The sequence below is a fragment of the Drosophila sulfurigaster genome, chromosome X (assembly GCF_023558435.1).
Source record: "Drosophila sulfurigaster albostrigata strain 15112-1811.04 chromosome X, ASM2355843v2, whole genome shotgun sequence".
Lineage (NCBI taxonomy): Eukaryota > Metazoa > Arthropoda > Insecta > Diptera > Drosophilidae > Drosophila > Drosophila sulfurigaster.
In genome coordinates, this window is record NC_084885.1 from 24321403 (window position 1) to 24331949 (window position 10547).

Below are 10547 nucleotides of genomic sequence, written 5' to 3' on the forward strand. Positions count from 1 at the left end.
TATTTTTAGTTTTTTTTTTTGTATATTCATTATTTTACGAATAATACCACATTTTCGATGTAGCAATACATTCAATATACCAATTATAGCCTTTGGTATGTTTTAGTATATTTGTGGTATATTATTTTGGTATATTTTAAGAAAGTTACAACACTGTTTTGCTCTTATTCGAAATGTTTAGCGGGTATTTCACAGTCCAGTATACTCGACTGCAGCTTTCTTATGTAACTTGTTTTTTTTTGGGGAGGGGATGGAGGGAAATCATAAATATCATTGCAGCAGTGAGCAGCAAAACCGCTTGGCATTTTGTTGCGGCTGCTGGAAAATGTTCAAAGAGCCAAAACTGAATGCCAGGCGGCTAATGAACACGATATGCAGACGAAGGGCTAAAAAGCATCAAGAGTGCGAGGAGGCGGGCGAAGGGGAGGGGGCGTGGCAGTTTATGGCCCGTGCAGCACTCAGTGCATTTGGCAATTATGAAATGTACACACAAAAGTGTCGTCCATTTGTCTCTGTGTTTGTGTGTGTGTGTGCTGCAAATTTAGAACAAGCGTAAAATTTGCAATTAAATGCCAAAGCAGCATGAAAGTGCCACGCCCACTTAGGCAGGCGCCAAGCGGCAAACAAAAACAGTCAAAAAAAATGGAAGAGCAGAGAGCGTTGAATGTGGCAGTGAGTGTGGCGAGTGGATTGAGGGTGTATGTGTGTGTGTGTTTGGCTGAGAGACAGGACTCTATAAATGAGGTCAGTTGCACTTGAACATTTTCCACTGCGTTGTGACAGTTTTTGGCAGAAAACAACAACAACAACAACAAAAATAACAGCAGCAGCGACTGAGAAGGAATAAAACGAAAATTGCTGTGCATATTGCGTATACGCCACGTTGGACACGACGCAATAATGCCACGAAATGCATTAAAACCAGCACAGACACACAAACGCACACATATAGAAATACGCATGAAGTGCCACAAAAAGGAAAGAGCAAGAGAGAGAGAGAGAGAGAAAGAGGAAAAAAAGGAAGCAGCAGCAAACAAACAGAACGACAAGAAAATGACAGAAGGTTTCGATTATATAAAGCCAGCTAAAAGAGTGAGGGGCGGGCAATTGGTAAGCTGCTGTTGCTGGTGCAGTGACACTGTCAACCGGTTACGTTGACCCCAGCACACACACACACAGAAAGAGAGAAAGAGTAGGGGGCGTGGCAGTGGAATGGGGCGGTTAAAGATTCACAACATGACAAATGATAAATGGGCAAAGGATACGCATTGCGCAAACCCAGACAGCAGGACAGAAAGACAGAGACCGAGTGAGAGAAGAAGAGAACCAGCAATGTGAACCAGATCCAGTTACTGCAACAGCAACAGCAACAACAACAGCAACAACAACAACAAGTAACAGATCCACAGATTCTACACATATCAAGCGTTGTCAAACCAAACAGTTTCTCTTTTTAGTTTTAGTCTCATTTTTTTGGTGCTTACACTTTTGGCAGGCAATTTGTAACAATGTTTTTCTAATTGATTCGATAAAGCTAAACAAACTTGTAACTTTATTATTACTTTACGCACAACTTCTTGCAGTGACAACAATAAAAAGTGTTGCACAAATAACTGCAAGATTGTGCAAAAATGTTTGCAACGAAATGTACAAAAAATGCAATTAGCTCTTACATAAACTATGTGTAAACATTTTCTTTGCTAATTAAGGTATAAATATGTTTTGATTGACATTTGACTTTTGCATCACATTCCCTGTCAATTTTGGACAGAAGTTGTGGTTATTTAATTTGTAACGAGCAGAAGACCGCAACTAAGTTGCTTCGGTTGATAGTCTGGTATATTTTTAATGTAGTACTATAACAATATACCATAAATATATCAAATTGGTATATTTCACTGTTTTGAGTCGATTATTATATATATCAATATACTAACTAAAGCATGTGGTATATTTTAATATGTAGTGGCTAGATGAAAGCATCTGAGTTTGGTTGACAATCTGATAGATTTTTATTCTATGGTATATTTTGAACATAGTAGTATATTAATATTTGAAATATAGCCTGCTATTTCAAGAATAATAACTCAACATTTTTGGTGAAATAGTATATAAAGCATGCGGTATATTTTTGGTATTTTTAGTATATTTCAGTATTTTTCGGCTTATTGATGTGGTGCAGTCTTGATTGTATTGTATGTAACAGGCAGAAGATGACATCTATTCTCCATTTGGGAGTATATTTTGTATTTTGTCTTGTATACTTTGCAATCTTTGGTATATTTTGAATGTAATATTCATATTCAGTGTATCAATATACCAAATATAGACTTCGGTATATTTTAGTTTGCTCAAATGTATTAATGTAATATATTTTACTAATAATATCGGACTGTTTTGAGCGCAATAGCATATCAAATAAAACATGCGGCATGCTTACGTATATTTTTTAGTATTTTTTCGGTAAATGGATAGCGGATATCTCTCATTCTTACTAAGCCAATTCCACATAATTCGTAACTATTGTAAATGTGGCGCCTCGAATACATTCACGAGTGTAATTTATACGCTACGCAGGCATTTCAAGTTGCGTTTTATTAACAGTCGAACATCAAAGAAATTACTGTGATATCTCTGTGAAATCTCAGCAACTATCGTATCGTAAAAGTTCAATAAACAGATACATCAAATGGCTGCACATCAAATTATTAACAGTATTGTGAAGCACTCAAAAGAATATTACATTTTTACTGTAGTTATAGCCGAAGCCGCCGCCGTCGCCGCTTGTCTCAATTATTTTTGCGTTGGCGATGCTCCAACTTTAGCAAATGGCGTGTTTCAAAGGTTGTAGAAATCGCAGTTGTTATAAATGTGGAATGTATGGAGATGTATTTAGTTGAGAACGTTCGGCAGACGCCCACAATTCACATGCATGGTCGCAAAATTAATTGATTCAAACAATTCAAACGATTTGCACATTAAAACTCGAATGGCCAGCAAATCAAATTGAAATGCCAATGGGAGGATGTTCTCTCTCGCTCTCGCTCGCTCTTTATATATACTATATATATATATATATATCTATCTATCATTCATTTGTCTGTCCATCCATCTATCAATCTAGCATTCGAATTCGCATTTGCAAAACACATCCGCATCCTTATCCTCATCCTGAACCTCATCCGCATTCGTGGCTGTCTCGTGTCCATTTCACATGAATTTAATTTTGATTTTTATTTGGCTTTTTATTCGGTTTTTAAACGCCGAACGATTTAATTGAATTGCACGCGGACGATCAAAACCAACGACCCAGTGCCCCGGCCAATTCTGTGTTCTGTGTGTGTGCCCTTCGGATGTGATTATGCAAAGTGGCGCCCAACGTGCGGGTGGGTGAGAGTGGAGAGTGGAGAGAGGATGGAGAATGGAGAAGGGAGGTGGAGGCGCCCAGATGTGTTGCTAATTTTATCATTCGCCCCGTCACGTTCTTCGTCCAGCAACCAGAATGACCAAAGGCGATGTGTCGTAAAGCAGCAACAGCAGAGGCAGCAGCAGAGGCACGCATTCAGTTTTGGGTTTTGCCTTTTCCGTGTAGCTGCAAATTGAACAAGCGCATATAATCGAGACTACAGCTCGATTCAGACTATATATATGTACTATATGTATAGTAGAATGTGGCAACATGCAGCAGCCTATATTACAATTGCCGACTGTCGATTGCGTGACTTGAAGCCCACTCAGCTTGTTTGCCTGTCTCTCTGTCTCTCTCTCTCTCTGTCTGCCTGTCTGACTGTCTATCTATCTGTCTGGCAGTGCATCTTCTTTAAGTCATTGGCCACTCGACAGCCGAGCAGCAGTTGAACCGACAAGCGGCTCTTCAGGCGCCTGGCAAACAAGCCGCAATTTCAAGCTCCATTTCAGAAAACATTTCCATCTCAATTTGATGGCTTTGCTTCCACTTTGACTGACCGCCTCACCTCTCTCTCTCTCTCTCTCTCTCTCTCTCTCTCTCTCTTGCTCTCTCTCTCTCTCTCTTGCTCTTTCTCTTTGTTGATTTGCTCAATTAAAACCATACACTCTCAAGTGATATCCAGACCTCAATTTAACTCAACTCAACTTGACTCCGGACTCAAGATTTCATTTTATTTCATCAAAAGTGTGTCATAAAAAATATATATGTATATATATATATATATATGAAATATGAAATCGGTTTAACAAACTTGCCGGTCGCTCCGACGAAAGTGCACCAGCAAAATTGCGACTCCTAGATTAGTTTAGCCTTTGTGCGTGTGTGTGTGTATGTGTGTGTGTTTCAGTTACTTTGCCTTTCCACCATAAGCAGCAGCTAAGTCTAGTAAGAAAAAAAAAGAAAACAGAATTTATTATGCTCTTGCTTGCATATTTCATAAAAGTCACTTTGCTTTCAATTCTGAAGCTGAACTCGTATTTAATGGCATTAGAATTGCTTTTAATGCTGCACTTGCTAACTGCTTTAAATCATATTCCGTATACGCACAGTTGACGCTCCAAATTTTGACATGCATTAATTGTCAGTTGCTAGCTGCAAATATGAATTATTTATTATTATTAGCACTTCTGGCATTTATTTCGCTATATTAAGTATACGTACTAGCACTTTGGAATATCACGTATACGCAAATTATTGAATAACTTAAACTTTGATTTGTTTGTTAAATGTACACACTTTGCATGAAGCAAATAAAGTATACGTTGAGTGTCCGTTTAACACTAACTTCTAGATTACGTATACGCTAGTAAATTAAGTATAGAAACAGTTAAATATTACGTATACGCGCAGTTGACACTCACAATTTATCATGCCTTAATTGCCAGCTGAGAACCTAAAATAACATGTATTTTCCAGTTTCTAGTGTTTCACATATTAGGTATACGTAGTATTATTTTGTAATATCAAGTATACGCAGCGTTGTACTGCAAATTCAATAAACTTAGTTTCTTGAAACCCAATTTTAATACTAACTTGTACATTACGTATAAGTAATTAAATTAAGTATATAACGTTTGTTTATTACGTATACGCACAGTTGTCTCTCACAAATTTGCAATGACTGATAGCTGCAAAAATAAATAATTTTTTGTTTTGCGTGATAAATGTTTCTATTTCAAAATATTACGTATACGTACTAACTTTTTGGAAAATGAAGCATATTATTTCTATTGTTTACATCGAGCATACTTAGATTTATTTTATGGTATAACATTCTATATTACGTATACGAACAGCTGCATATTACGTATGCGCACTGTTGCCACTCATAATCAGGACTTACATTAATAGACTGTTGAGTACTGCAAAAATGCATTTTTATATCATGCTGTAAATATGTGTATAATTTCACAATATTAAGTATACGTACAGTATTTAGTAATAACAAGTTTAGCTTAGTACGGCAACATTTATTTAAATATATACACATACTATCGTTCTATATTACGTATACGTATTGTTGTTCCTAAGTAGATTAAGTATACGAACAGTTACCATTTATTATGTATTTAGTACCTTCAAGCGCATATTGAGTTGTTCAGTTCGATTTCTGTGTGCACTTCTATTTTCTCCATCCATTCACGTTAATTGTACAGTGCACATATCAAGTATACGTAACGTTCGACCTCCTTATTGCTGGCTGGCCCTTGAGTAAGCATTCGAACCATTTTGCAATGTTGTATTTGTAAAATTGACGCATTAATTGCATCTAATTGAAGTCGAAAAGCCCATTTACATTTTAAGTATGATTGATAGTTGCAGTCTCAAAACATTCCAACTCGCATTGTGGTGATTATGATTGTGTTCCATTGTTGTTGGTGTTTTATTCGAGCCCCGTTTCGTGTTTAGATGACTCTCATTGCAGCTGGAGATAAGTGCATTATATAATTGATTTCAATTATACGCCGGATGGCGCATAAAATGTGCAAAAATGTTGCAAAATCGCCGAAACCAATCAATCAATCAATCCATCATGCAATCAATCACATGCAATAATAACAGCAATTCTTTTTGGAATTTGGTTTCATTTGGTTTTGATTTTTTGCATTTTGTTTTTCGATTTTAGGTTTTGTGTTGCGATTTATTTTGCGCTTGGCACAAATCACAACTAAAATCAGAAACTTTTTTTCTCTCTCGGTGTTCTTGCTGCTGCTGTTATTTAATGCAGTTTTTGATTAATGGTCGCCATTGGCAACTGCAACAGCAACAGCAACAGCAAAAGCGACAGCAGCTGATTTGAGGGCAGCTTATGACGGCGTGTTCTGTATTTGCTCTTGATTGAATGCACAAATGGCTGATGCCTGACCAAATGTCAATTTCATTTCGCGGCCGCCACAAATTGCGCTCCAAAAATGTCAACGCAATATGTGAGAGTTTGTTATTTTTTCTCTTTTTTTTTTGTTCTATTTACTTCGCAGGTGTGCGTGTGTGTGTTAGTGCAGCTGTTGTCAGTGTGTGAGTTAATTTGATTTTAATTATGTAACATGGATTCTCGATGCTTCTGCTGTGTTGTCATTTGCTGTTGCCTTTAGTTTTGGGTTCGCTTTGCCTGTTTGCGGTTAATCAACTGCCCATGGCATTAATATTATGATTGCCACTGGCCACAGCCTAAACGCACACACATACAAACACACACGCACACTCACGTAGCTGACTACAGAAATTGACAATTAAAAATAATTTGAAATGCACGCGCCAAAATGGTCGACAATAAAATGTCGACGTTGGCAACGCGAGCGCATTTCATTAAAATTTCAAGTCAAGCACACAAAAACACACACACACACACACATACAGTAGCCACGCCCCAGCACGACGCCCCTTTTTGCTTACACAACGCGCAGCGACAGCAATTTAAAATTAGTAAAAATAAAAATAAAAGTTAAAGCCCAGCAATGAGCACACAACTGCAATGAGAGACATGAGAGCATTGGACTTCGGGGTTTGAGGGTTTTGAGGTTGGGCGTTGGGGTTGGGGTTGGTGTTCGGGTTGGGGGCTGCTTCTCAACTGGGCCAGGCCAGGCCAGGCTGAGGTTTGGCTAAATGGGAGCAACACGAGCTGCCCTGCAATTAAAAACAAGCAAAGCAAGAAAAACTGGGCGCCAGCAAAGCCAAAGCAGACAATACACTTACGCAAAAGCAAAAGCAAAAGCTTCGCGGCTAAACTACAAAATAACCTAAATTCAGACGAGGCTAGAGGCTAGAGATAAATGCAGTCGTAACACAAAGGCAAAGCAATTAAGTTGAAAAATAACAAATACATATTCAACAATCTAAAAAAAAAAAAAACATTTATAAATATATGTGAGAAATTCAGCTAAATTATATTGAAAATAAAATAATCGAATCAAATCTAAACAAGAATTCCTTAACTCGTTATTTTCAGCAGTTTCATTTTGTTAAATACATATTCAAATGCAAAACTATAAGTAGGAAATTCTTTTTCAAGTTAAATTTATGTCAAATTTAAATTACATGATTTATTTTTTGTCAAATAAATAATTTTTATCTCATTGTTCTAAGAAAGTTTTAGATCTTAACTTTTCACTTCTTATATTTATTAAATATAAGTGATAAATTCTACTTCAAGTCAAACTTAAACCAAACCTGAATTGCAAGGTTTTAGTTTTTGTTATAAAATTAATCCTCGACCTGTTGTTTTTAACAGTAAGAAAATTTAAGATCTTTTAGAAATTTCCAGTTATTTGTGATCTTATTTTAATTCAAATTTTGGTGGGTATTATTTGTCAGCTGATAACTTCAAATATAACTTGCGAATTTTTCTAGTTGCTAGTGTTTCAGAATATTAAGTATACGTACTATCATTTTGGAATATCAAGTATACGCAGCGTTGCATTGCAAATTTATTAAGCTTAGTTTCCTTTGTTAAATATGCACACTTTATTTGATGCAATTAAAGTATACGTGGAAGCCTATTTTAATACAGAGTTCTATATTACGTATACGTAAATAAATTAAGTATACAAATAGTTGCATATTACGTATGCGCACAGTTGCCGCTTATAATTTAAATATGTCAGCTGATAGCGTCATGTAAATCATTTATATTTGTTTTCCGTGGTAAATGTGTCTAGTATTTCACAATATTAAGTATACGTAGAGTCCTTCTGGATTATAAATCATACGCAGCGTAGCATTGCAAACTTTTTGATGACTACAAAACGAATTTTCAACTCGATGATAATTTTCCACATATAATATATATTATTTAATTATTTTTACTGAAGAAAAACATACACGTTTTAAAAATTTAATATATATAAATTCAAATTTATTATATAATCAGTTTTAGTGAAGAAAAACAAACATTCTTTTAAAACACAAATATGAAAGAAATATAAATTTATAATACTATGTGTAAAAAAGCCTTTAGAATGTTTTATTTGTCTGCAGCAACTTGTCTACTAACTAAATGTGCATACCTCGAGTTAGGGCATTCAAAAAAAGCCAACCAGCGGACTTCCGACTCTCAGTCTCCCAGTCTCGTTCTCTGCTGATGTGTGGAAGCTTTTGTGGGTGTCGCCTGTCAGTTGAAACTCAAAACGTGCAGCTAAACTGCAGCATTTTACAGACAACTTTCCACACTGGCCACATGACCGAGTCAACCTCTCTTTGCTACCCTCCCCCACATCCTACCGCGTTCCAAATGGCTGCTCCGACGATGATGGTGGCCATGCTAGCTGCCTCATCAACTGTGCCACACTTTCAGCTTTCAGCTTGTTGTGCTTGTTCCTGCGGCAGCCAGCTATATATGAAACAGTTCCTTTACCTTCATCTCTCTCTATCTCTCTGTCTTTCTCTTTCTTTCTCTGCTTGTCACTTGCTGGCCCATTTCACTCTCGTTTACTTACGCTCACGAGTTTATGGGCCCAAGCCGCTTAAGTGGGCTGTTAAGGGCTTGTTAATTTTATTGATACCCCAGCGTCGATCCATCGAACTGCGCTCGCCAAGCCGCAAAGTGGAGCAAGTCCCAGCGTTTGCATCACCCACTCGATGTTGACACATGTTGCCACAGCCGCAGCAACACACAACCTTCTGCCTTCTACCGTCACCTTCTTCTGTTCTGTGAGCTTAACAGCGCTTTTGTGTGTATCATGTACTTTGGCATTGCTCAGCGAATGCTCAGCTCACTTCACTCTACGATAAGTTGAGCCGTGTAGTTCTAGCTCAAAATGGCACAAACAACTTTGAAGATGAAGCACATCGTGATTGTCTAAGGCTCATAGCCAAAGCCTTTAACATGGCTCAGTTGCAGCTCAGTTGCCTGACAAGTGCAGGCTACAAATAACTGGCATACTATATATCTAAATGCTTTTGCATTGTGTATTCTAATCTTATCACGCTTTCATTTAAAAGGATTTATGCACTTCGTTTTCTGTAGTAACTATTAATATTTTGTTTATATATTTTATTAGAACGTGACTGGTGTGTTGTTGATTCAATTTTACTCAACTCTAATTTTCAAGAAGGCGTCAGAGTTTTGTGTTCCTTAAGGCTTTCATTCTTAATTTTAACTGTTCTTATAGACGCTATGGTACACAAAGAGTAGAAGGGTAATATAACTTTGTGCCTGCAGGAAATGTATGTAATAGGCAAAAGGAGGCATTTGCGACTCTAAAAAGTATGTATATATATTCTTTATCAGCGTCAACAGCCAAGAAGATAAAGCCATGTCCGTCTGTCTGGCTGTCCGTCCATATGAACACCTAGATCTCAGAGACTATAAGAGATGGAGATATGTATGTATTTTATTTTTTTAAAGCACTAATTTTTATGACTTCCATGGTATATTTTTGTATATTTGCGGTATATTCATCTAGTATATTTTGGATAATACTGAATTTTGCATGTAGTTATATATCAATATAGTACACAACGCCTTTGGCATATTTTTCGTATTTTTGTGGTTTATAAATCTGGTATATTTTACGAATAATACCACATTCTGAATGTAAAACTATATGTACATATATACCAAATATTGCCTTTGGCATATTTTTAGTATTTTTGTGGTATATGCGCCTGGCATATTTCAAGACTAATACCATATTCTGAATGTATAACTATATCTATATGCCAAATATTGCCTTTGGTATATTTTTAGTATTTTTGCGATATTTCAATATGCCATATTTTACGAATAATATCTTATTCTGAATGTAGTACTAACATATATCAATATACCAAATGCAGCTGTTGATATATAGTATTTTTGCGGTATATTCATTGAGTATATTTTAAAATAAATACCATAATAATACTTTGCTTTTATTCACAATGGGTAGCGGGTATCTCACAGTCGACCACACTCGATTGGATCTTACTTACTTGTTCATATTTATTTTATTCGCTTATTTATTCAATTCAACTTAGAAGAAGACACTTTCAGATTTCTATTATCAGAGCTTGGTTTTCTTGAAGGCTTCAATACTTACTTCAATACTTTTAGAACAGTTGTCATTGTCTTGGCTTGATTTCCCTTTGAATAAAACACGGT